We start from the raw sequence: 21,488 nt of genomic DNA on the forward strand, positions 1-21,488 counted from the left end.
CCAACCAGAGAAAGCCAGGTATGCACCCCCACCAACCTCACAGGATACCTCTAAATTCTAGTCAGCCAGTGTGAAAATTAAGAATGGGAAACCTCACTAGAATGGAGTTGGGAGGCCAGAAGGGGGAGCTATACCACTCAACATGAATTACAGGAAGAATTGCCAATTGTAGACCCCAACAGAAGAATTCTCAACGGGAAAGAGTCATCAATGACAGACCCCAATAGGAAGAAGAATGTATATTGCATCTCCTACAAGAAATTGACGACCACCTCCCCCTCCCCCCCTCCCCCCCCCCCCCCCCCCCCCCCCCGCGCGGAGGGAGCCGATGAGAAACAGTCATCACCCTGCTGAACTCTCGCTTTTCTCCAATGGACTTTACTTCAAAACAGCCTCTCTCAACTGCCTCCTTCTCCTCCATCTAGTGATATTCCCCTCCTTTGTTTATTCAGCTTGCCTGTGGCTCTGCCATAGCATGAATGTCCTGGATTGCATTTCTCTGCTGTTCCCAAATAAGCCCATTTTTGCTGGGAAAATAACTGTTCTTTTTCAGGGTAATACCTGCCTACAGCTTACCCATGCCAACGGCCTCCGATCAGGGCACACCCGAAGCCTTCCCATTTTTCTACTGTAAAGTTCTCCCACTCCTCTGCCTTCCTTTCATTTCAGTCTCTGCAAAAACGCAAGCCCTGAATAAATAAGCCTTTGCTCTTCTTGCTTGGCTTTTGCTTTTTAACAGGAGCGTCACTGTAGGGTTGGCAAGGACTCCCTCGTTGACTAACTTAAGTCAGGCTCCTGGGGCCCTCAGTTAGTCCTAGTCCTCAGCCTTCCAAGCCCAGTTCCAGCAAGAATCCCCCCCATCCTTGATATCTAAACAAGTTCCTTGTAGCAATTTTCCAGTCACGGACTCCCTCACTCTTTCCTTTGGCTGTAAATCCACAGTTCTCCTTGCCGTCTTTGGGAGTTGCCCTCGGTTTTATATGGAAGTTTGTTTCCCCGACTGCAGTATCTAAAGCCAAATCTCTCCAGGCAATCCCTTACAGGCTGATGCCACGTCTTTCCTCTCAGGCTGTTAGCGAGTCCAAGCTCCTCCTGCTCCCTGTGTGACAGGCAAATGGAGAGGCAAGATGTGGGGACAAAGAAAGCGACTGTATTCAGAAATCCAGCAAACCGAGGAAATGGTGGACTATTCTCCCAAAGAACCATCTCCTCTTGGCATGAAATCCAAGTTTCTTTTATGTTGGCAAAAGGGGGAAGTGGGAGGGGGCTGGAGTCAAAAGGTGGCTGACATCTGCAGACCTCTGAGGGAGGCCGTGTAGGTTTTTGTCCTTGGTCAGTTGATCTCTGTGTACAGGAATCTGGTCATGTCGATCCTGTACATCTTAAACAGAGCATAGTCCTTTCTGTACCTACTTCCTTGTCTCCTCAGGTGAGGTAGATTTCAGGTGCAAAGCAGATTTTGCAAATCTTAGCTGTCACATGCCCAGTGTAGAGCTAAGCAAGCAGATAATTCTAAGCTGTAAGATGCAGCAGCAAGGGAAATAGAAGCAATATGGAGTCGGACATGGTGTTTCTGTTACAAGGCTGGTCAGATTCTCCGGAAAGTATTTCTTCACTCGCACCTGGACAGTGCATCCGGCTGCCAGGATTCAGGGAATGGGGTCTGGATCAAACTTGATTCACATTCAGTTGCGACACTGTCACCTAACCCCTGTTGCCATGTCCTTCAGTGGCCTCAGTGGCCACAGAGCCCTTGCTTTACCGTTTCCAGAGGAGAACTTTTCAGTAAATGTTTTGTGATTTGAGCAACAGAATAGAATCTACTTTTAATGTTCACATAGCCTTGAAGCTGGGTTTCCAGCCTGGAACACCAATAGGGGTAAAAACAGAAGGGTTGGTTTGCAGTCACCTGGCTGTTGTGTCTAGTTTCATAAATTCAGTTTCTTTCCATACCGGATAGCTTCAAAAATTTTTTGAAATGCATCGCAGAGGTAATTCACCGAACTTGAAAGGAACCCTTTCCTTTGTAGTCCTAAATGTTGCGCTCTACACATTGAAAGGTAATTTTTGTTAATGTTTATTTACTTTGAGAGAGAGAGGGAGAGAGAGCGCGCGCGCGCGCGCGCGAGCGCGCACACATGTGCGCTTGTGAGTAGGGGAGGGGCAGGGAGAGAGACGAAGCGAGAGAACCCAAACCGAGAATCAGACCCTAAGGGGACTGAGCCACTCAGGCGCTGCAAAAGGCCTTATTTATTTAAAGAAAGGTACACGGGCGCCAGCAGCCTGCCAGACAGGTTCCCCGCCGGCCGGAGGTTCAGAACTCACACCCTCTGCCCCAGCAGGCGGGCACTTGGGGGAAAAGAGGGACAAGCCAATTTCACCCTCCTGAGGGTTGGCTGGCTCTATTGAGGAGGGGGCAAGGGCGAGGCATGGGCTGGAGGGAAGGCGCGTTCCCATGACGTCACGGATAGGGCGTGTGCTATGTAAATAGGGGAGCGCAGGGGCTGCTGCTTCGGTAACTACCGCTTAAATAGCGTATGATCTCGCGTGCTGTGGGAGCCATTCCAGGACTGTTGGTTGCAAGTGCGTGTGCTGCGTGTGTCAAAGTTTTAGGGAGGCTCGGGGGTGTGTGGACGGAAGTGACCGTGTGTAGAGAGTGTCAGGCGTGAGAGGGTGTAGTGGGGCGGAGGCGTGGGAAGCCATACTTACCTGGCAGGGGAGACACCATGATCAGGCAGGTGGTTTTCCCAGGGCGAGGCTTATCCATTCCACTCGGGATGTGCTGACCCCTGCGATTTCCCCAAATGTGGGAAACTCGACTGCATAATTTGTGGTAGTGGGGGACTGCGTTCGCGCTTTCCCCTGATTCTTCGTGGTGGCAAAGACAGAGGAGAATGTGCTGTTTTGAGGAGTGGTGTCTTGGCTTAGCCGAGCTGGCTTTGTTTGTTTTACCCGGTTTTATGCGTTGCTGCTGTTCTCTGAGAGCTTAGGTTTTTTTTGAGTTTTGCCTCTGTTTTACCTTATAGCTTTACGTATTGGTGCTTTTGGGTATGGAAGGTGTGTAATCCTGCGTGTATATTCAGGTCAAGGGTGTGTTTATTACGGGTATAACACGTGTGAGGGCACCGTAGTGCACGCAGTTCGCGTGAACAGGTGTGTTTTTTCGTAGGTGCCTTCTTTAGCGTACAGGCTTAAAGGAACTCTTTGTTCGTGCTGCGTAGGCCAAGGCCATGGTGCACACACCTCCAAAAGCTAGGGAGAAACTGCCTGTTCCGTGGTCTAGATTCGTTTCCGTTCGTAACATGTTTAGGCTACACGAGGAAGCAGCTCTGAATTTTACACGTTATATTCCCTGCAAATCAGAACCGCAGTCAGACCTGAAGCTTGGCCGGAAGCCTTGTGATCCAACCAGAAAAACCTACACTAGAGAGTCTTGGGAGTCAAAGGTGACCAGTTTCTCCTCTTGTGAGAGGCTGCAACTAGGCTGCCTTGCTGCGTCCTACTCTTTAAATACCTAATCTTGCCTAAGACTTCATTTTTTAAGCGTTAGTTTCCCTGTTTGGTGTCTGTCTTGCTTTTTTACGCCTTAAAGCCGTTACTAGCCAATTCCAAAGCCACCACCCACTCATCCTTCCCACCCCAAAGCAGCTTTTTCTATTTCTGGCTTTGGTTTTCCCTTCCTTCCATCTCTTCTCTCAGGCTCTTTCTTGACACCTTTATGGACACGAAAACACTAGCTCTCTCTCAGCCTCCAGTTTGCACCTGCACTAGTGTGCAAATTAGGAAGTGTGGCAGTAGTGTGGCAAATTAGGAAGCTTCCTTAATAAGATGGCAGCAAGAATTGTAAGTAACTTTTTTTTTTTTTTTTTTTTTTTTAGCTCTCAAGTAAGTAATTTTAGGGTTTCCCTGTCTGAAAATGCTGTTGCGGTGGTATATCCAACTCCGGTTTATAGGAAAACCGACCAGGTCCAGTGTCGACAGTCGTGCACATTTTGCCAATTCCCAGGATGTCTTCTTAACTTGCTCACTTCTGATCCACAGTTGTCCTGGCAAATAGAAACTACTTGACCAAAAACAAACGGCAGGGCCATGGCGGGAAGAACCATCAAGCCTCCCTGGTGGGTAGCTCAGGAACAGCATTCAGAAGCTGCTGAGACCACTGGAGAGACTAGGAGCAGGAGTTGAGTTGGAGGTAGGGAGTAGAGTTGGGGAAGGGGTTGTATACAGACAAGGGCAGGTCCAAAGAAGACTAAAAAAGTACACTGGAATGCGTCTCGAGTATTGAGGACACTGAAAGTAGAAGATGAACCTCAAAAACGGCATGCTGAGTGACAAAAAGAGTACATACTTGTTGCGACCGGCGCAACAAACACCGAGATCAGGGTCCTGAGGGTAGGGGAATGTAAGAAAAAAAGAGAGAAGAGAAGACAGTTTGGGAACAGGAGGGTCCCATGGGCTGATGGCCCAAGTGACGGCTTTATTGTTGCTGTACACAATCTTTTATAATAGAAGACTCTTATGGATCAGGTCATTCTAAGAATAAACAGGTTTCACATGATCACTGCCAGCCAAAACATTTAGTTCTGTGTACCTTGTGAACTTACTGAACGGGTCACAAGACCTTGTTGATAGATTGCTAGCAAAACACAGTTCCCATGTTTGTTTCTATTTGACTCGGGGTAGAAAAAGGGGAGATAACATTACTGCCAACACCCGCAGACCACAGGCTTCAGGAATTAACTTTCTCAGCCTTGACAAGGCTTTCGTATGCCCTTGAAAGTGGGGGAATGGGAGGGGGAACCACCGGGTTGGCTGAGTCAACAGGGAACCGTTGCTCGACCTGGTCTCAGCCTGGCACCGGGGCCCAGCCTCCCACACATACTCTGTGGTTCCATCCATGTCAGTATCTAGAACGGGCAAAACTAAGCCATAGTGACAAAACTAGATCACTGATTGCCTGGGACAGGAGGTGGTGTGAGGGATTGGCTGCAAACGGGCACAAGAAGACATTTTGGAGCAATAGAAATGTTCTTTGCTCTTGAACAGGGTAGTGGTTGCCTGGGTGCATCCAACTTGTCAAAACTCATCAAACTTGAAATGGATCCATTGTATTATTTACAAATTACACCTTAAGACATTTGGTTTTAAAAACAAATCATTCCAATTTTAGTGTCTGAAGTGCAATTAATTAGTATTAGCCTTGGAAAGTTCTTTTAGAAAACTACCACTCATGTAGTGAACAATCCCTCCATATTTGTTTTGTATCTTTTTCTTCCGTGAAATTCATGCCCTATTAAACTGAATACTTTCAAATAAAAATAGGCTCTATAAGAGCTCAGTTTTTTATAAAAGAATATTTGTAAATATATCCTCCCTATAGATTTATCAAATATGACTCCATTAGTAATTACCTAATGCATACAAAATTATTTTTTATTTTAAGCTGTTTCAAAATTTTACATACACGTATTTTGTACATCATTTGCATTTTACCATTTGTGTAATTTTACCATGTATAGCTTTTGCAAAAAATTTAGAACAACTTAAAAATAGATTTGAAGAAAAATAGGTAAAGATGTTAGAAGTAGTTAATTCCAGGTGGCGGGATAAGGATGAATGCTTATCTTCTTCTGTTTGTTTGTTTGTTTGATGCCCGAGGTGGGGCTTGATCTCAAGACCCTGAGACCGAGAGTCGCATGCTCTATGGACTAAGCCAGCCAGGCGCCCCTATTTTTCATAGTTTTAAACCTAAAAAATGAATGTCCTGGAAGTGAAAGAACAGAATAGATATGAAAGAGGTGTGGGGTAGGTGAGAGGAAAACATGAAGGGGAGGGAAAACCTGGTTCTGGCAGGAAGCGTGTTTAAGTTGGAGAGTTTGAGGGAGCACTTGTGGGCATAAGAAGGGTTTGCGGGAGGCAGTGGGGTCATAAGGATGTTCGGATAGTTTGATGCGTGTTGCATGGTTCCTCCTAGGTGTTTTTTTTTAATTTTTTTTTTTTCAACGTTTATTTATTTTTGGGACAGAGAGAGACAGAGCATGAACGGGGGAGGTGCAGAGAGAGAGGGAGACACAGAATCGGAAACAGGCTCCAGGCTCTGAGCCGTCAGCCCAGAGCCCGACGCGGGGCTCGAACTCATGGACCGCGAGATCGTGACCTGGCTGAAGTCGGACGCTTAACCGACTGCGCCACCCAGGCGCCCCCCTAGGTGTTTTTTTAAAAGAATTTATATAGACTTAAATTTCTTGTCCAGCATTTTTAGCGGTTTTTAAAAGGAGGAGGAGTATAAACATTGTGGTTCTCAGCCTATCTTCTGGAGCCAGGATGTCTTCAGTCCAAATTCCTGCTTTCCAATCCCACTCACTGGCTGAGTGACTGGACAGGTTGCTTAATCTTTCCGGATGTCAGTTTTCTTACATGGAAAATGAGGACAGTGATATGAGGTGGGCCTGTTGAAAGGATTCAATGGTTGACTATGCCTGGGACAGGGTATCACCAATATCCCCTCAAGATCCCCACACCTCCTCCTAACCTCTTGCCCACGGCTACGCTATATGATGTCTAAATATGTGCAGCTGTGCAGCAGCATTATATTAAAAGTGTTTTGTTCTTGGGGTGCCTGGGTGGCTCAGTCGGTTAAGTGTCTGTCTTCATTCGGGTCATGATCTTGCGGTTTTGAGTGAGCCCAGCGTCGGGCTCTGTGATGACAGCTCAGAGCCAGGAGCCTGCTCCAGATCTGTGTCTCCCTTTCTCTCTGCCCCTCACCTGCAGGCACTGTGTCTCTCTCTCAAAAATGAATAAATATTAAAGGAATTTTATTTTAAAAAAGTGTTTTTTTTCTTTTGCTCTTAATTAGAAATGCTCTAGGCCAAAATGATACATTAATTAACTCAATTTAATATCATTGGAAGAACGTAAAGATAACAGTAGGTCTTAAAATTGCAAATTGAGGGGCGCCTGGGTGGCTTGGTCGGTTAAGCCTCCGACTTTGGCTCAGGTCATGATCTCACGGCCCCTGAGTTCGAGCCCCGCGTCGGGCTCTGTGCTGACCGCTCAGAGCCTGCAGCCTGTTTCAGATTCTGTGTCTCCCTCTGTCTCTGCCCCTCCCCTGTTCATGCTCTGTCTCTCTCTGTCTCAAAAATAAATAAACGTTAAAAAAAAAATTTAAAAAAAAATTGCAAATTGACCTGAACATAATGGAGAAATGCATGTGGAATATAAACATATAAAATACCTAAAAACCTTTACCCCAAAATATTGTAAGAATAATTAAGTCACTATGAGTTCCAGACTTCTAAGACTTACTCTCCATTTACAAATCTTATATGATCTCTTTAATGTACTGAAACACATAATTTCATATTGTATAAACTCCTTAAATACTATTGGAGTTGAAGTGCGCTTATTGGGCCAGTAAAACCAATATAGGAAATTTAGGTGGCTAAGTGTCACCAGGAATTTGAAGAGAAAATAAATCCAAGACCTGTATAAACTAGAATATATCTACCAATATTTTCTATATTATTAGAAAACCTGGAAGACCACATAAAACAGTTTTTAGGCCACAACTATTAAACCAGTCGGATGCACACAAAAAGTCCTCTTTAGAAATATCACATGATATAAACATGTTCTATGCCATTATATGTAAATTATTAAAATCCTTTAAAGTGTTTAAACGTATTCGAGATTCATCCTTACTATCCACTTGATGTTTTCCCCTTGTACCTGAGTGCACGGAGAGCAATTTATCTACATGTAAACAGGGTTTTTTGTTTGTCTGTTTTCCCGGGTTACAGATTCAGCAAGAAAGGAAGTAGGAGGGGTGCCTGGCTGGCTCAATCCATAGAGCATGGGACTCTTGATCTTTAAAAAAAAAACAAGAAAGAAAGAAAAGAAAGAGAAGGAAGGAAGGAAGGGCGGAGGCAGAGAAAGAAAAGGGTGAGGGTGACGAAACCCCATCAATAGCGTCCTTGCACGCCCCCCTTGGGTCCTGGAAATAGAAGCTCAGTCACTACCCCACTTGGGGAAGGGGCTCAACTGAATACACACCACAAATCAGGTTGCCTGTGTCTGCTTGGACTCAGAGTGGAGCCAGGACAAGCTCAAGGACAGGACGAGATAAGACCAAGCACCATTATCACAGGGCAGCCACCTACCTGACAGTGCCAAGGCAGACAATCCTGGAAAGCTCTTGAAAACTTCCCCTTCCCCTTGAAGATTTTCCCACCCGCTCCCCCTCATCCTCCCACCACGGGGAAAGGATTCTTCACCTTCTGTTGGGCCAGGACCCTTGAAGATCCCTGCAGGGCAGGAGAGCCTGGAGGGCGGGAGGATCCAGGGGGCAGCAGCTGCACTTCCCTGAAGGGTCTCTCCCCGGGTGGGGGGTTCTAGAGCTCAGGCTCACCCTAGATCCACTGCCCACCAAAGCCACCAGGAGGAGTCCGGAGGGCAGCCGGTGCTGGGGGCACGACAACCTGGACGTGTTCCTACAAGCACAGGGCACGCCTGGCCTGCCCTATCCAGGAGAGCCTAAGAACCACCTGCCTGCCTGAAGCTTCTCTACAGCCTGAAGGGAACAGGTGTCTGCTTCCTGAAGGAACAGGAGGGCTCTCGTCCAGAGGACAAAGCCCTCCCCTGGCCCTGGAGGAAAGGTCCTGCAGAGGCTGGTTCTGCGGGACACTGCCCAAGGCAAAGGAGCAACCGCGGACCAAACAATCATCTGGAGATGACTGCACAAGTCCTGTCTGTACATGTGGAGCGAGAATGAGAAAGCAAATGTGGGGAAATGTTAACTGGTGCCCCTGGGTGAGGGATATAGGATGTGACCATTCTGGCAACTGTTTTGGTATGTTTCAAAGTTTGTTTGTTTGTTTGTTTGTTTGTTTGAAAGGAGTGACAAAGTCAAGTCCCAGGTTCTCTTTAGAGGAAAACGCTTGAAGTGAGACCTTGGGTTTCTGAGGTGAATGGAAGGGAGCCGCTGGCCTGGCTTCTCATCCCAGCTCTCCTCTCCCAGCCTGGCCATTACAAGGACCCGGACTCCTGACCTCCCGTATTTTAGGGGCTCAGTGAACAGCCACTTCTGCAAGCGTCCCTGGGTGCACACCAGACTTTGGGGGATGAAAAGGCAAATCCCAAGTATGGAGACAGCGCCACAAAGTCTCCTGGATTGGAATCGAACCTGAGCAGTGGCGGTGAAAAATCCAAATCCCATCCCACCGATCCGATCCCGGGGAATCCACCCACACAGGATCCCTGCTTCAGCCCCTGCAGATGAAAACCCTGAAAGTCAAGGTGACATTTCCCAGGCGGACAGAGCACAAGCGGAGGCGATTCCCAGCGGCGCAGGACTGAATGCAGCCGCACAAGGCTTCCAGCCCTTGCCCTGCTGCTCACCACCTCTTCCAGCCTCAGCGACCCCTTGGGCCCTGACCACAAGGTGACTGGCCTGTGCCACACTCTAGTCCAGCTGGAGCCGTGTGTGTTGCAGAGCCAAGGCCGTGCTCTCTTTCTGAGCCTCGTTTGCTGATGGGTAAGGTGCGGACTCGGCTCTCAGCGGGGGGGAGGGGCGGAGTCCCTCTACTTGGCGACTTCCGAAGTAGCTCCAGAGCTGTCCTGATGACGGCACGGGGACGGGCTCCTTTGGTGTCCCCATGGGCTCATTAGGTGGAGCCTGAAACTCCTCGCCTACGCGTCTTTGGCTCGGGTCCCAGGTGCAGCTGGTTTGTGTTCTTTGCGTTCTGTCAGGCAAATAAATACACCTGTGGCGCAAGTGTGCCGCCCAGGGAAGAACGTGCTGCTTTTCAGAGCCACCGTAGCTGTGAGCCCGTCGGGCAGACGGAGGCGCCAGATGAGCAGGTCAGCGGATGCGTGGAAGTAGAGGTAACCTGAAGCGGGCCTCGTCCTGCGTGCCCTTGTTGGAGTGACTAAGTGGGTGTGGCCCGCTCTCCAAGGTGACTGGGAGCAGACACACAGCGGCCAGGCCTGGTGGTCGAGTGCTGAGAAGGCTTTCAGGTGGCGGTGGGACTCCGGCCCTGGTTCTTTTTGCGTTTTAAAGGACAATAGATGGGGTGGGGGGGGTGGGGGGGGGCGGGTAGTGGTAAAAGGAAGCTGTTTCCGCCCGGTTTCGAACCGGGGACCTTTCGCGTGTGAGGCGAACGTGATAACCACTACACTACGGAAACGAGCCAGGCGGCCGGGTCTCCGGCTCTAACCCCCAAAAGCGGCATTTTGGCCCCAACTATGGCGCTCGCCGACTTCGCTTGAACCGCCCGAGGCACTGGAAACAGCCACGACCCTGCGAGCGAGGAGCCCGCGCCCCGTAGCGGCCCTGGCGAAGGACCCCGTGCCTCCCCACTCCCTCCTCCCCCCCAGGACGGGACCCTGGCGCCCTCAGCAGCCTGGCCTTGGGAACCGCAACGAACGCTGTGTCCGCCTGCAGTAGGAGGGGCCCAGTGCAGACGTCGGGTGCGCGCTCTTCCTCCGCCAACACTTTGGCTCTGAGACGCGCCGCCACCCTCTTGGCAGTGGGGTCCTTCCGATTCCTGCCGCTCTCGCTTATTCTACCAGGCTCATTTAGTTCAATATTTTAATCACACTTTCGTCTTTTAGCAGGTTCGGTAACATAGGTTGACATCTTAGGGCATTTGTCTGTTTGAAAATGTCAAATATCCAATATAGACCAAATCATGTTTTCTGGCCTGTAGTAAATACACTTAGGCGACCAGGCCAAATATAAACCACAAGAGTTTCAGGATTTGCCAGAAGGTGGAGGACCCAGGGACGCTCCGTGCATATTTTGTGATCACAGGATTTCTCCTCATAGGTCTTAGATTCTTTCTTAGGGGCAGTTTTATTTCAACTTTTGCAACACCCCAACCTTTTTTTTTGCGTCTTTAGTTTCCGTACTGACCAGGTCTTACAGTGTGAATTTCAGCAGAGGCAGGGATAGTTTTCAGAGAAAAGTAATGTCTGAAACGTTTTCAGGTTTGCCTCTGTTAAAGAACAAAAATTCTACTGAGTAATTTGATCTAATGGCTTTATTAGACACCCCACCGAGGTGGTTGGCCATTTTCAACTTTGGCCCAAACTGGAGACCAGAATGATGGAATGGACCATATCATTCTCATCAGTGACTGGATGGCCAGCTCCTAGAGGAGGCAGACTTTATGGTAGCTTTAGATCAGGAAATTTAATGCCATTATTCCCTTTCTTTCCCTCCTTGATCTATCTTCCTCTTTCTCTGCCCAGTTAGAGAAGATTCATCATTTTTCTGTTTTGTGGGATTTGGGGGCCCCATCAAGACAGAAGAGAGGGAGCGGGTGCCATTTCCTCTACAGGAGTGTGAATGGCTGCAGTCAGTGAGGAAACCACAAGCTCACTCCATGCACACTCGCACCTCTCCGGGTCCTTCCAAACTCCACCAAGGAACCTGTCGCTTCCCTGCAGGTTGAACAGGAACATGTGGGGCTCCTGACTCTGCTACAGGAGAGGAGGTGCACACAGGACACAGGCCAGTAAGAGGGTGAAGTTGGGGGCAGAGCCAACCACCCCTGATGAGGGAGCAAAAGGCAAACTGACAGGCTGAAAACATCTCCCCCCCCTCCCCCCCATGTAGGACATGTGTGATACTCCTGGGCACTCCTGGCTGCCCAAGAACAAAGGAAAGGGGGAAATCCAATGGTTAACTGATAGAGATCATAGTCCTGCAGGACCTAAGTCTCCATCACCCCTGCATAGAGATGGGGGGAAACAAAGGCAGAAGGAAATGGCAGATAGAACTGTTTCCTTAAACCCTGCAGCCCATTGACAAATACTTGAGGCCAACAGAGTAAGTTTCTTTAGGAACCCCCTGCTGTCTTAATGCTAATGCTTTGCTAGAGGGAAAACAACCCTAGCTTGACAATAGCTAGGCCTCCACTAGCCTGTGAGTCTTTAGCATATGAAAATCTCACTGGAAACTTCCCCTGGACTTTACCTCCCCCAACCCCATAGTATATAACCAGTCTCTCCTCATGGCCTCATGGTCCCTGGGCAGCTCTTTCTGCCCATGGCTGTTGTCCCCGTGCTTCAATAAATTCACCTTGTTGCATCAAAGACGGCTTCAAGAATTCTTTCTTGGCCATCGGCTCCAGACCCCACGAACCCCACTGTCACCCAAAACCTCATCACCTCCACCGATGAGATAACAAAAGGCAAGCTGAGGGGAAAGGCAAAGTGACACCCTACATACCCCACCCCCATTCCTCAAGCACTAATATCTGCCCAGGAACAAAGAAAAGACAATGGTCAACCCCTAAAGATCAAAAGATCACAGTCATGCAGGATATGAAACTCCATCAGTGTGTCACTGTCTTTGTTACAGAGCCAGGAGATCTTGGGGGATTGGAGATTTATTTACATCAGTGGGCTCAGGGGAGACGGTCTCTCCAAAGATCTGAGCCCCGAGCATAAGCATGGGGGCAATCTATAGCCTGCTACTTCCGCGTTGGTGGCAATTTGGCATGCGGCAAGTGGGGCAGGAAGAAGATCCTGGAAGGAGAGTCTTCGGGGCAGGGACTGGAATTCCCTATCAGTCCTGTCGGTGTTGTAGGTCGCGATCGTTTATGAACTCCGGACAGCAAAAACAGGATCAAAACAAGTTTATTGCGGCCGGGCCAGACAGGGAAATACAACAGGTCCCAAAAGTCTGGCCCCGAACAAGCTTTGGGAGTGTCTTATAAAGGCTGTATTGACCAGTCAGGTTGCAAAGGGTGGCAGTTTGAAAGGGCGGGCACCAATCACACAATGTTGTAGGTCTTTAAAATATAAGGCGGGCACCAATCACACAGTCCTGAAGAATTTTAAAATATAACTTGTTGACTCTAGCTAGTTGAATGCTGAATCATATTGTTTATAATATTAGTTTTCTATCTAGTTTGAACAGAATGCGGTGCCCGAGAATGGGGAAGGGTGGTTACGCCAAGCAGGTTTACAGAAGCTCAAACAAGCAGTTAAGAGGGAGTTTTATCTCCCAGTAACTTAGCAAATGTGGTTTTAAGCAGAACTAATATTTAGGGAACAGGAGCAGTACTTCTATGAAAGCCCAAAACAAACACTGGTTCAGCATCTCATACACTGGGGTCCTTCTAAGCTTACATAGGTCAGAGTTTACTCTTGGGCTACAGGAGGCCAGCTATGTTTGCCCTTTACAGTTGGCCGTCTTATAACATAATTTTTCCCTGTCAAGGTCAGGGTTTTTTTTTTTTTTTCCCCATCATCTTAATGATTTACAAGAAAAGCACAACGTTAATAATCGCCAAACCTCCAGGAACCTTATACACTCAATTTCCTGGAGCCCTAATGTCACCTTCATCTCCATAGGATAGAAAACTCTATATAATCAGTCACTCCTCACAATCTCAATGCAGCTCTTTCTGCCCTAGGTCCTGTCCCCATGTTTTAATAAAACCACCTTTTTGCACTGAAAATGTCTGAAGAATTCTTTCTTGACTGTTCGCTCTCGACCCAAGCATCAGATCACATCACCCAACCATCCTGAGACTGGAACCTAAGACCTTGAGTGAGCCAAGGATCGCTTGTTTAAATCGATCTCCCCACTTTTATCAAGAGCATTGTTTGACCTATTCAGAAATCAAGAAAGAGGAGGAACGTGTAGATCAACATCCATACTTGATGAATTAATTCCTGACTAATTAATTAGATGTGGAAAACACAAATACCTGACTAACTAGATGTGGGGGTTGAGCACTACATTGGAGTCAAAAAGAACTCTCTTAAGGTTTTTTGCTCTGAGCATTGGAAGCCTGGAAACAAAGGATTCCAACTGAGATGGAAACAATGTAAGTCTCAAAATGTTTTGGGGGGAGGGGGGTGACAATCCGAGTTCTGATCAGGGCCTTGCTTAAAAGAGATCTCTGACAAGGGAGCCTCAGGCAGGCTGAGGGCAAAATACAAGCTAGCACGCTAGCACATCCCATGGGATGTGTGTGACATTCCTCAGGCACTCCTGGCTGCCCCAGGACAAAGGAAAGGAAAGAAAACAAATGGCCAGCTGATAGAGATCACAGTCATACAGCACTTGGGTCTCCATCCATTTGCAAATATCTCAGTAAATTACAAGAAAAAGGCTGTCTTATCAATAGCCTAATGTCTAGAAACCTAGAGACTCGGTTTCCTGGAGCCCCAACATCGCCTCTCCACAGTGATACGGGGAACAAAGGCAGAAGGAAATGGCAGGAAACTAAGTCTCCTTATAACCTGCAGCCCATTGACTGATACTTGAGGCCAGCAGAGTAAAATGTTTCCCAGGAACTCCCCACTGTCTTAATGCTAATCCTTTGCTAGAGGGAAAAACCACCTTAGCTGGACAATAGCAAGGCCTCAGGTATCTCCGGAGTCCTCTTTATCACAGCAAAGTCCCTCTGGAGGCCTCCCTTTTGACTCTACCTTCCCTAACTCCATAGTATAAAACCAATCATTCTTTACAACGCAGCACAGCTCTTTCTGCCCACGGGTTGTCCCATGCTTTAATAAAATCACTTTTTGCACCAAAGACGTCTTCAAGAATTCTTTTTTGGTCTTCAGCTCTGGACCCCCCCCCCCATCACCCTAAAACCTCACCATCCTGTTGTCATTGACCCCAGGTCTCAGTGCTTAGCCCCTCCTCACCTTGGGAGCCTCCCATGTAGCCCCCTCACAGCAATCTGATCTCTCACGCATGTCTCTAGGAAAAGGCGCATCTCCAGGTCAGTTCTGAACTTGTAGTCTTAGAGGCACAAATTCCCTGTGACTTGGTCACCTGGCTGCCTAGGCGGCCATTACTTGGGGGACAGGGCACCCCATGCGTAGCCTGTGGGCTTGCCTTTTAGGAAAATTTGGAGGGTAGGACCTAAAAGGTCCATCCCTGGAAGGAAGGAAGGATAGGGAGACTGAAAACAACTAGAGTAGCATTCCAATAGAGCTATCATCAGAGGGCAGGAAAAAGAGGTCAGCAACCAATTCCCTGGTGGTCTAGTGGTTAGGATTTGGCGCTTTCACCGCCACGGCCCGGGTTCGATTCCCGGTCAGGGAATGTGTTTTCATCAAAAGCCTCAGCACATAAGACCATTCTTTGGGTGCAAAGGTGTGTGGTGGCTTACCACAAAGCTGAAATGCCCGAAGGATCTGGTGTCTCTGAAATTGAATGATGAAGGAAGAAAAGTGATGGTGGTCTACACCGGCCCCTTCCCAAAGGTGTGACTGTACCCACTCAGCTCCTCTTACATGTGCCCCCTAATTTATCACCCTGGTTTTTGTCATATCTCCTTTGCACACTTGGGGCAGGAGTGACTTTAGAGGTCATTTAAGCAGCTTGCCCAAGCTTAGACAGCCATGCAGAGATTCAAACCCAATATGCTAAGCTGCCATTTCTGACAGAATGAGTTAAGCTTCTGGTAATGGCTGCTTACTTTTTTCAGAGTAACTCTTGCAGATAGTATCTGTAAACTGGGGACAAAGTATGTTTCTAAAAGATTATCTGAAGGTGCTGGGGAGGCTGAACAAAAGCGGGTAGACACAAAGAACTGTACATGGTGACTTTTCCATTTTGCAAGTTTTGGCCAAGAGCACACCTTGGTCTGCCCTACTTGGATCAGCTAAATTCCAGCACAAAACCAAACTTACTGGATTAAAGGAGCAGAGGACAATGTTTGGGTAAGCATAGCACTTGAAAAATCAAGAGGTGGGGTGGAATCCCAGGGCGGGGGGGGGGGGGGAGGGGGGAAGCCACTGAAGAGAAGTTCTAAGTTGTGTGTAAAAAATTCTGCCCACGTTTCTGGCTGACTCCTGCATAATGTGTGTCAGGCAGACTCCAAGTAGTTCAACTAAAGCTAAAGTGACAACTGAAATTTCATCTGTCATCCATTGCAAGGGAGAGAATCTACAGTTTGATATGAACCAGGCCTGCTTTTATATAAATCCAGTGCTTTTCTAATACGTAACAATCTAGAATCTCTAGTGTACCATTCATGAATCCACAATACAACCCCAAATACTCTAATGAATGACACTGTTACTACTCTACCCATACTCAAGAAAAGACAATCATAGGAGACTGACCTAGAGATCACCCAAATGTTGAAAACGAGGCAAGAAATAGTAAGTCACAATTATAAATAACTATCTCAAGATTGTAAAGGAAAATATAATCTTAATAAATAAAAAGTTACAAAATATTACCAGGAAATAGAAATAGTAAATGAAGGACCAAATGTAAACTCTGAAATTGGAAAAAGTTCTCAAAAAACAATCACTGGATGGATTTAACTGCATAATGGAATGACAAAAATTTAATGAATCTCAAGAGAGAGAAACAGAAATCATCCTGATGAGGTTTTGGAATGGTGGTTGGATTCTTGAGAACCTCTTTGGTGCAAAGAGGTGATTTTAGGAGGCACCGGGGTGGCTTAGTCGGTTAAGGGTCAGACTTTGGCTCAGGGCATGATCTCGTGGTCTGTGGTGTGTGAGTTCAAGCCCCACGTTGTAAGGGTTAAATTGTAGCTTAGGGTTCAACTGTAGCTTAACCACTTTTTTCTGCTTCTGTAACACTTGATTGCTCCAGGGATTAAGAGTTATGGGAAGAAGTGGCGCCAGATGCAGGGTCGAGAAGGTCAACCGGTTGCGCCTTAATGACAGAATGTCTAGAATAAACACCCACATCCTAGAACTTGTTCCTTTATGTTGTTCCCATATGCTAAGACAATGTGGTTGGGGCTATAAAAACTATACGCTGGCTGTTTGGGACCGCACTCTGATCAAGAGTGTTGGTCCCGATCGGTTGGCCTTGCCTCTCGTTGCAATAAACTTTGCTGTGACTGTCACTGGTGCCCATAGCATTCTGTTCCAAGAGTCGTGTGGATGCAACATTTGGTGCATTGGCCAGGAAAGTTAAAGGTCTGAAACAGGGCCCTTTCCTCGGATTGCTCCGCTGACCCCTGGGAAGAGGCTTGGGATTGGGAGAAGTAAGGAATTCTTGGGGTGCGCCATTTGAATGACTCAAGAGGGTCTGCCGGACCAGCTATAGACGCAGAGTCAGGGCTCCTACCAGGACACCGGTGGACCCCATTTGGGTTTTTTTTTGTCAAAAACGATCATATTTTCAGGTGGCTGCCATGGCCTACTGGCCTAGAGATCTCGAACTTGTGTTCTCTTTGTGTCTTAATTGTTTTCTACCTGTTGACTGTGCGTCCTTGTCAGTTTTGCCTATCTTTGTCATGGGTCAAAATCAGAGTACCCCCACCCCTCTGAGTCTCATACTAACCCATTTCCAGGACTATAGGAGAGCTGCCTCCGTTTTCAGCTTCCACACCAAGAAGCTGGTCCTTTGAACTCTCTGTGAGGTAGAATGGACCAGCTTTCAGGTCGAATGTCCTCCGCAGAGGTCCTTTGACCTGACCTTGGTATATAAGGTTCATGCTATTGTCTATTCCAGGCACGAAGACCAAGTCCCATATATTGAGGCATGGAGAGCCCTCATCGAAAACTCTCCAGAGGGGCGCCTGGGTGGCGCAGTCGGTTAAGCGTCCGACTTCAGCCAGGTCACGATCTCGCGGTCCATGAGTTCGAGCCCCGCGTCAGGTTCTGGGCTGATGGCTCAGAGCCTGGAGCCTGTTTCCGATTCTGTGTCTCCCTCTCTCTCTGCCCCTCCCCCGTTCATGCGCTGTCTCTCTCTGTCCCCAAAAAAATAAATAAACGTTGAAAAAAAAAATTAAAAAAAAAGAAAACCCTCCAGATTGGCTAAAACCATTCCTTCCCTCTCGCCTCCCTAAGGTACAGGCTTTGCCGCTCACTGGCCGTCCACTTGAAGCTCAAAGTCCGAGTCTTGATGGGACTAAGGGGCCGTCCCCTCTACAATCTGCACTGGAGGAGGAAGAAGAAACTTACCCCCTGCTGCTGCCCTATAGTTCTCGCCCGGAGAATACGGGTCAGGATGCTTCAGACCAGGAGGCAAGCCTAAGTTGAGATACTCCCCTAAGCCCGTCTCACACCGGGTCAGGAACCTCCTTCCATCCCCCTCCCGCTGCCCTACCCCTTCGGCCCAGGGCCACCCCTGCAGGGTGATGTCCGACCCTTTATGACTTATGTACCCTTTTCCACTAGCGACCTTTATAAATGGAAGCTTCAAAAGCCCCCGTTCTCAGAAGAACCCCAAGCATTAACTTCTCTCCTTGAAACTATATTTGTGACCCATCAGCCAACTTGGGATGACTGCCAGCAGCTCTTGCAGGTTCTCTTCACTACTGAGGAATGGGATAAGATCCATCGCGAGGCCTGGAAATTGGTGATGGGGCCAAGCGGGCAACCCACTGAGGATCCCGCCTTACTCAAGGAAGTCTTTCCTTCCTCGCACCCTGAAGATTGGGACCCAAACACTCCTCACGGTAGGCGATCATTGACCCTATTTCGCCAGACTCTACCGGGAGGTCTCCAAGCGGCCTCCCACCAGCCCACAAACATGTCTAAGGTAACTAAAGTAGTTCAAGGAATTGAGGAGAGCCCCCCAGCCTTCTTAGAGAGGCTCATGGAGGCGTACCGTACCTTTACCCCTGTAGACCCTGAGGCACCTAAAACTAGATGGGCATTAAACCTGGCCTTTGTCTCATAGGCAGCCTCAGACATTCGAAAGAAATTACAAAAAATTAGATGGGGTTGAAGGAAAAAATTTATCTAAACTAGTTGAAATTGCCCCAAAAGTCTTTAACAACAGGGACTCTCAGAAAGAAAGACAAACAAAAAAGATGACGAGGGTGGTAGCAGCTGTCCTGGATGCCCGCAAGGGAAGGGGACCCAAAGCGACTAGAGAATTTCGGTCTGGACAAGAAAAAAAAGACAAATAAAAGGTTAGAGCGCCACTAGGAAAAAACCAATGTGTGTATTGCAAGCAAGAGGGACACTGGAAAAAAGATTGCCCAACTTAGCCCAGTGCAAAACTCGGTCACCCGAGGCATCTATCATGGAAGTTGATTCCCACTGACAGGGCCACAGCTCGGTGGCCCGTTCTGAGCCGTTGGTTACTGTTAATATAGGGGGCCAGCCTAAGACTTTCTTGGCGGATACTGGAGCAACCTTTTCTGTTCTAAAACAAGATCCTGGCCCCACCGGGTGAGGAGCAACCTTGGTACAGGGAGCGACTGGGTCTCCAACTTGTAAATGGACCACTGAACAAAAAGTGGATTTGGGCTGTAAGACTGTTACGCATTCTTTCTTAATCATGCCTGAATGCCCCTACCCTGGATTACTAGATAGGGACCTACTGCATAAACTAACGGCTTCTTTGAGATTCACTAAAGGGGGTATGCATGTTAAAGTCGGCCAGGATGTCCCAAAAACAGTCATGGTGACTGTGCCACTTGGGGAAGAGGGCCTGCTCACTCCAGTGCCCAATGAAAGTGTCCATACAGTCGATCCCCTCCTTAAAAGCCTCCAGGCAGACTTCCCCCAGGTATGGGCCGAGACCAATCCACCTGGGCTGGCGATTCATCAAGCTCCGATAATAGTGGAAATTAAGGCGTCCGTGCTTCCAGTAAGACTGAAACAATATCCTATGTCCCGGGAGGCTAGGCGGGGAATCGCCGTTCACATCAAGAGTTTGTGCGACTCGGGCATTTTGATCCCATGCAAGTCGCCATGGAACACTCCGATTCTTCCTGTCTGGAAGCCTAACTCATCCGATTTCCGGCCAGATCAGGATCTGAGAGCAGTAAACGCCAGGGTAATGGACATTCATCCCACTGTACCCAACACTTATACTCTCCTTAGTTTGCTCCCCCCTTCTCAGGTGTATTATACAGCTCTGGACTTAAAAGATGCCTTCTTCGCCATCCTACTGACCCCACAAAGCCAGCCACTGTTTGCATTTGAATGGACCGATCCTGAAGAGGGAAAAGCCGGACAGCTCACCTGGACGCGACTCCCCTAGGGATTCAAAAATTCTCCTACTCTTTTTAATGAAGCCTTGCACCAGAATTTAGAATCATTTCGAATCTCCAAACCGCAGGTAACTCTGTTGCAGCATGTTGATGATATCTTGCTGGTGGCCCCCCCTCTCGTTCAGAATGCCTGAGCACCACCAAGGGACTCTTAAATCTTCTACAAAAACTGGGGTACCGAATGTCAGCCAAAAAAGCACAAATCTTGAAAGAGGAAGATGGCAGCGTAGGAGGACGCTGGGCTCACCGCGTCCTGCTGATCAGTTAGGTTCCACCAACACCTGCCTAAATAACCCAGAAAACCACCAGAAGACTAGCAGAATGGATTCTCTGGAGCCAAGAGAGGACGAGAGGCCCACGGAAGAGGGTAGGAGGGGCGGAGAGGCGGTGCACGGTACACGGACTGGCGGGAGGGAGCCGGGCCGAGGGGCAGCCCACCGGCCAAGCAGAGCCCCGGAGTCTGGCTTGCAAAAGCGGAGGGGCTAGATGGAGTGTGTTCTGACAGCAAGCGGGACTTAACATCTGGAAGGTTATAAGTTAACAGCTCTGCTCGGAGAGTGGGAGGGCTGGAGGACGACAATGGGAGGGAGAGTTGTTGAGCCCCTGATGACAGAGCTCAGCTTGGCGGGGAACAAAGGCGCTCGCCAGCGCCATCTCCCTCTCCCATCCCCCAGCCCAAATCCCAAAGGGAACCAGTTCCTGTCAGGAAAATTCCTTGCACCACACAAACACCCAACGCTGTGCTTCTGCGGATCCATCCCTCCAGCGGGCGGGTCTGACTCCCTCCTGGTGCCGCAGGGCCCCTCCCGAAGCTGATCTCCGAAGGAAAAGCGAGCTGAGCCTGCCCGTCCCCCCCCCCCCCACCCCGCGCCTGTGCACCTTGCCGATCCACCCCAGCTAATACTCCAGATCCCCAGCACCACAAGCCTGGCAGTGTGCAAGTAGCCCAGATGGGCCATGCCACCCCACAGTGAATCCTGCCCCTAGGAGAGGGGAAGAGAAGGCACACACCAGTCTGACTGTGGCCCCAGTGGTGGGCTGGGGGCAGACATCAGGTCTGACTGCGGCCCTGCCCACCAACGCAAGTTATTCAAGACAGCACAGGGGAAGTACCCCTCAGTTCCGCACCACTCCAGGGACTATCCAAAATGACAAAACGGAAGAATTCCCCTCAAAAGAATCTCCAGGAAATAGCGAAAGCTAACGAACTGATCAAAAACGATTTAAATATAACAGAAAGTGAATTTAGGATAATAGTCATAAAATTAGTCGCTGGGCTTGAAAACAGTATAAAGGACAGCAGAGAATCTATTGCTACAGAGATCAAGGGACTAAGGAACAGCCAGGAGGAGCTAAAAAATGCTATCAATGAGCTGCAAAATAAAATGGAGACAACTACGGCTCGCATTGAAGAGGCAGAGGAGAGAATAGGTGAACTAGAAGATAAAATTATGGAAAAAGAAGAAACTGAGAAAAAGAGAGATAAAAAAATCCAGGAGTATGAGGGGAAAATTAGAGAAC

At 48.4% G+C, this 21,488-nt stretch overlaps 1 long non-coding RNA gene and 3 other non-coding genes across 4 annotated transcripts; 2 read left to right on the top strand and 2 right to left on the bottom strand.

The window, feature by feature from the left end:
• Nucleotides 1-636: 636 nt before the first annotated feature.
• On the bottom strand, nucleotides 637-20,338 carry LOC123598620. The gene is made up of 3 exons (XR_006712728.1): nucleotides 20,327-20,338; nucleotides 18,412-18,413; nucleotides 637-2,844 (listed from the first exon to the last, which is right to left on the bottom strand). It is a non-coding gene; the product is annotated as an uncharacterized LOC123598620 (long non-coding RNA).
• LOC123600281 lies at nucleotides 2,702-2,865 on the top strand. Its single transcript, XR_006713637.1, has one exon. It is a non-coding gene; the product is annotated as a U1 spliceosomal RNA (small nuclear RNA).
• Nucleotides 10,112-10,184, bottom strand: TRNAV-CAC. Its single transcript has one exon. It is a non-coding gene; the product is annotated as a tRNA-Val (tRNA).
• On the top strand, nucleotides 15,002-15,073 carry TRNAE-UUC. Its single transcript has one exon. It is a non-coding gene; the product is annotated as a tRNA-Glu (tRNA).
• Nucleotides 20,339-21,488: the final 1,150 nt, after the last annotated feature.

The sequence above is a fragment of the Leopardus geoffroyi genome, chromosome C1, assembly GCF_018350155.1.
Source record: "Leopardus geoffroyi isolate Oge1 chromosome C1, O.geoffroyi_Oge1_pat1.0, whole genome shotgun sequence".
In the NCBI taxonomy this organism is placed as follows: Eukaryota; Metazoa; Chordata; class Mammalia; order Carnivora; family Felidae; genus Leopardus; species Leopardus geoffroyi.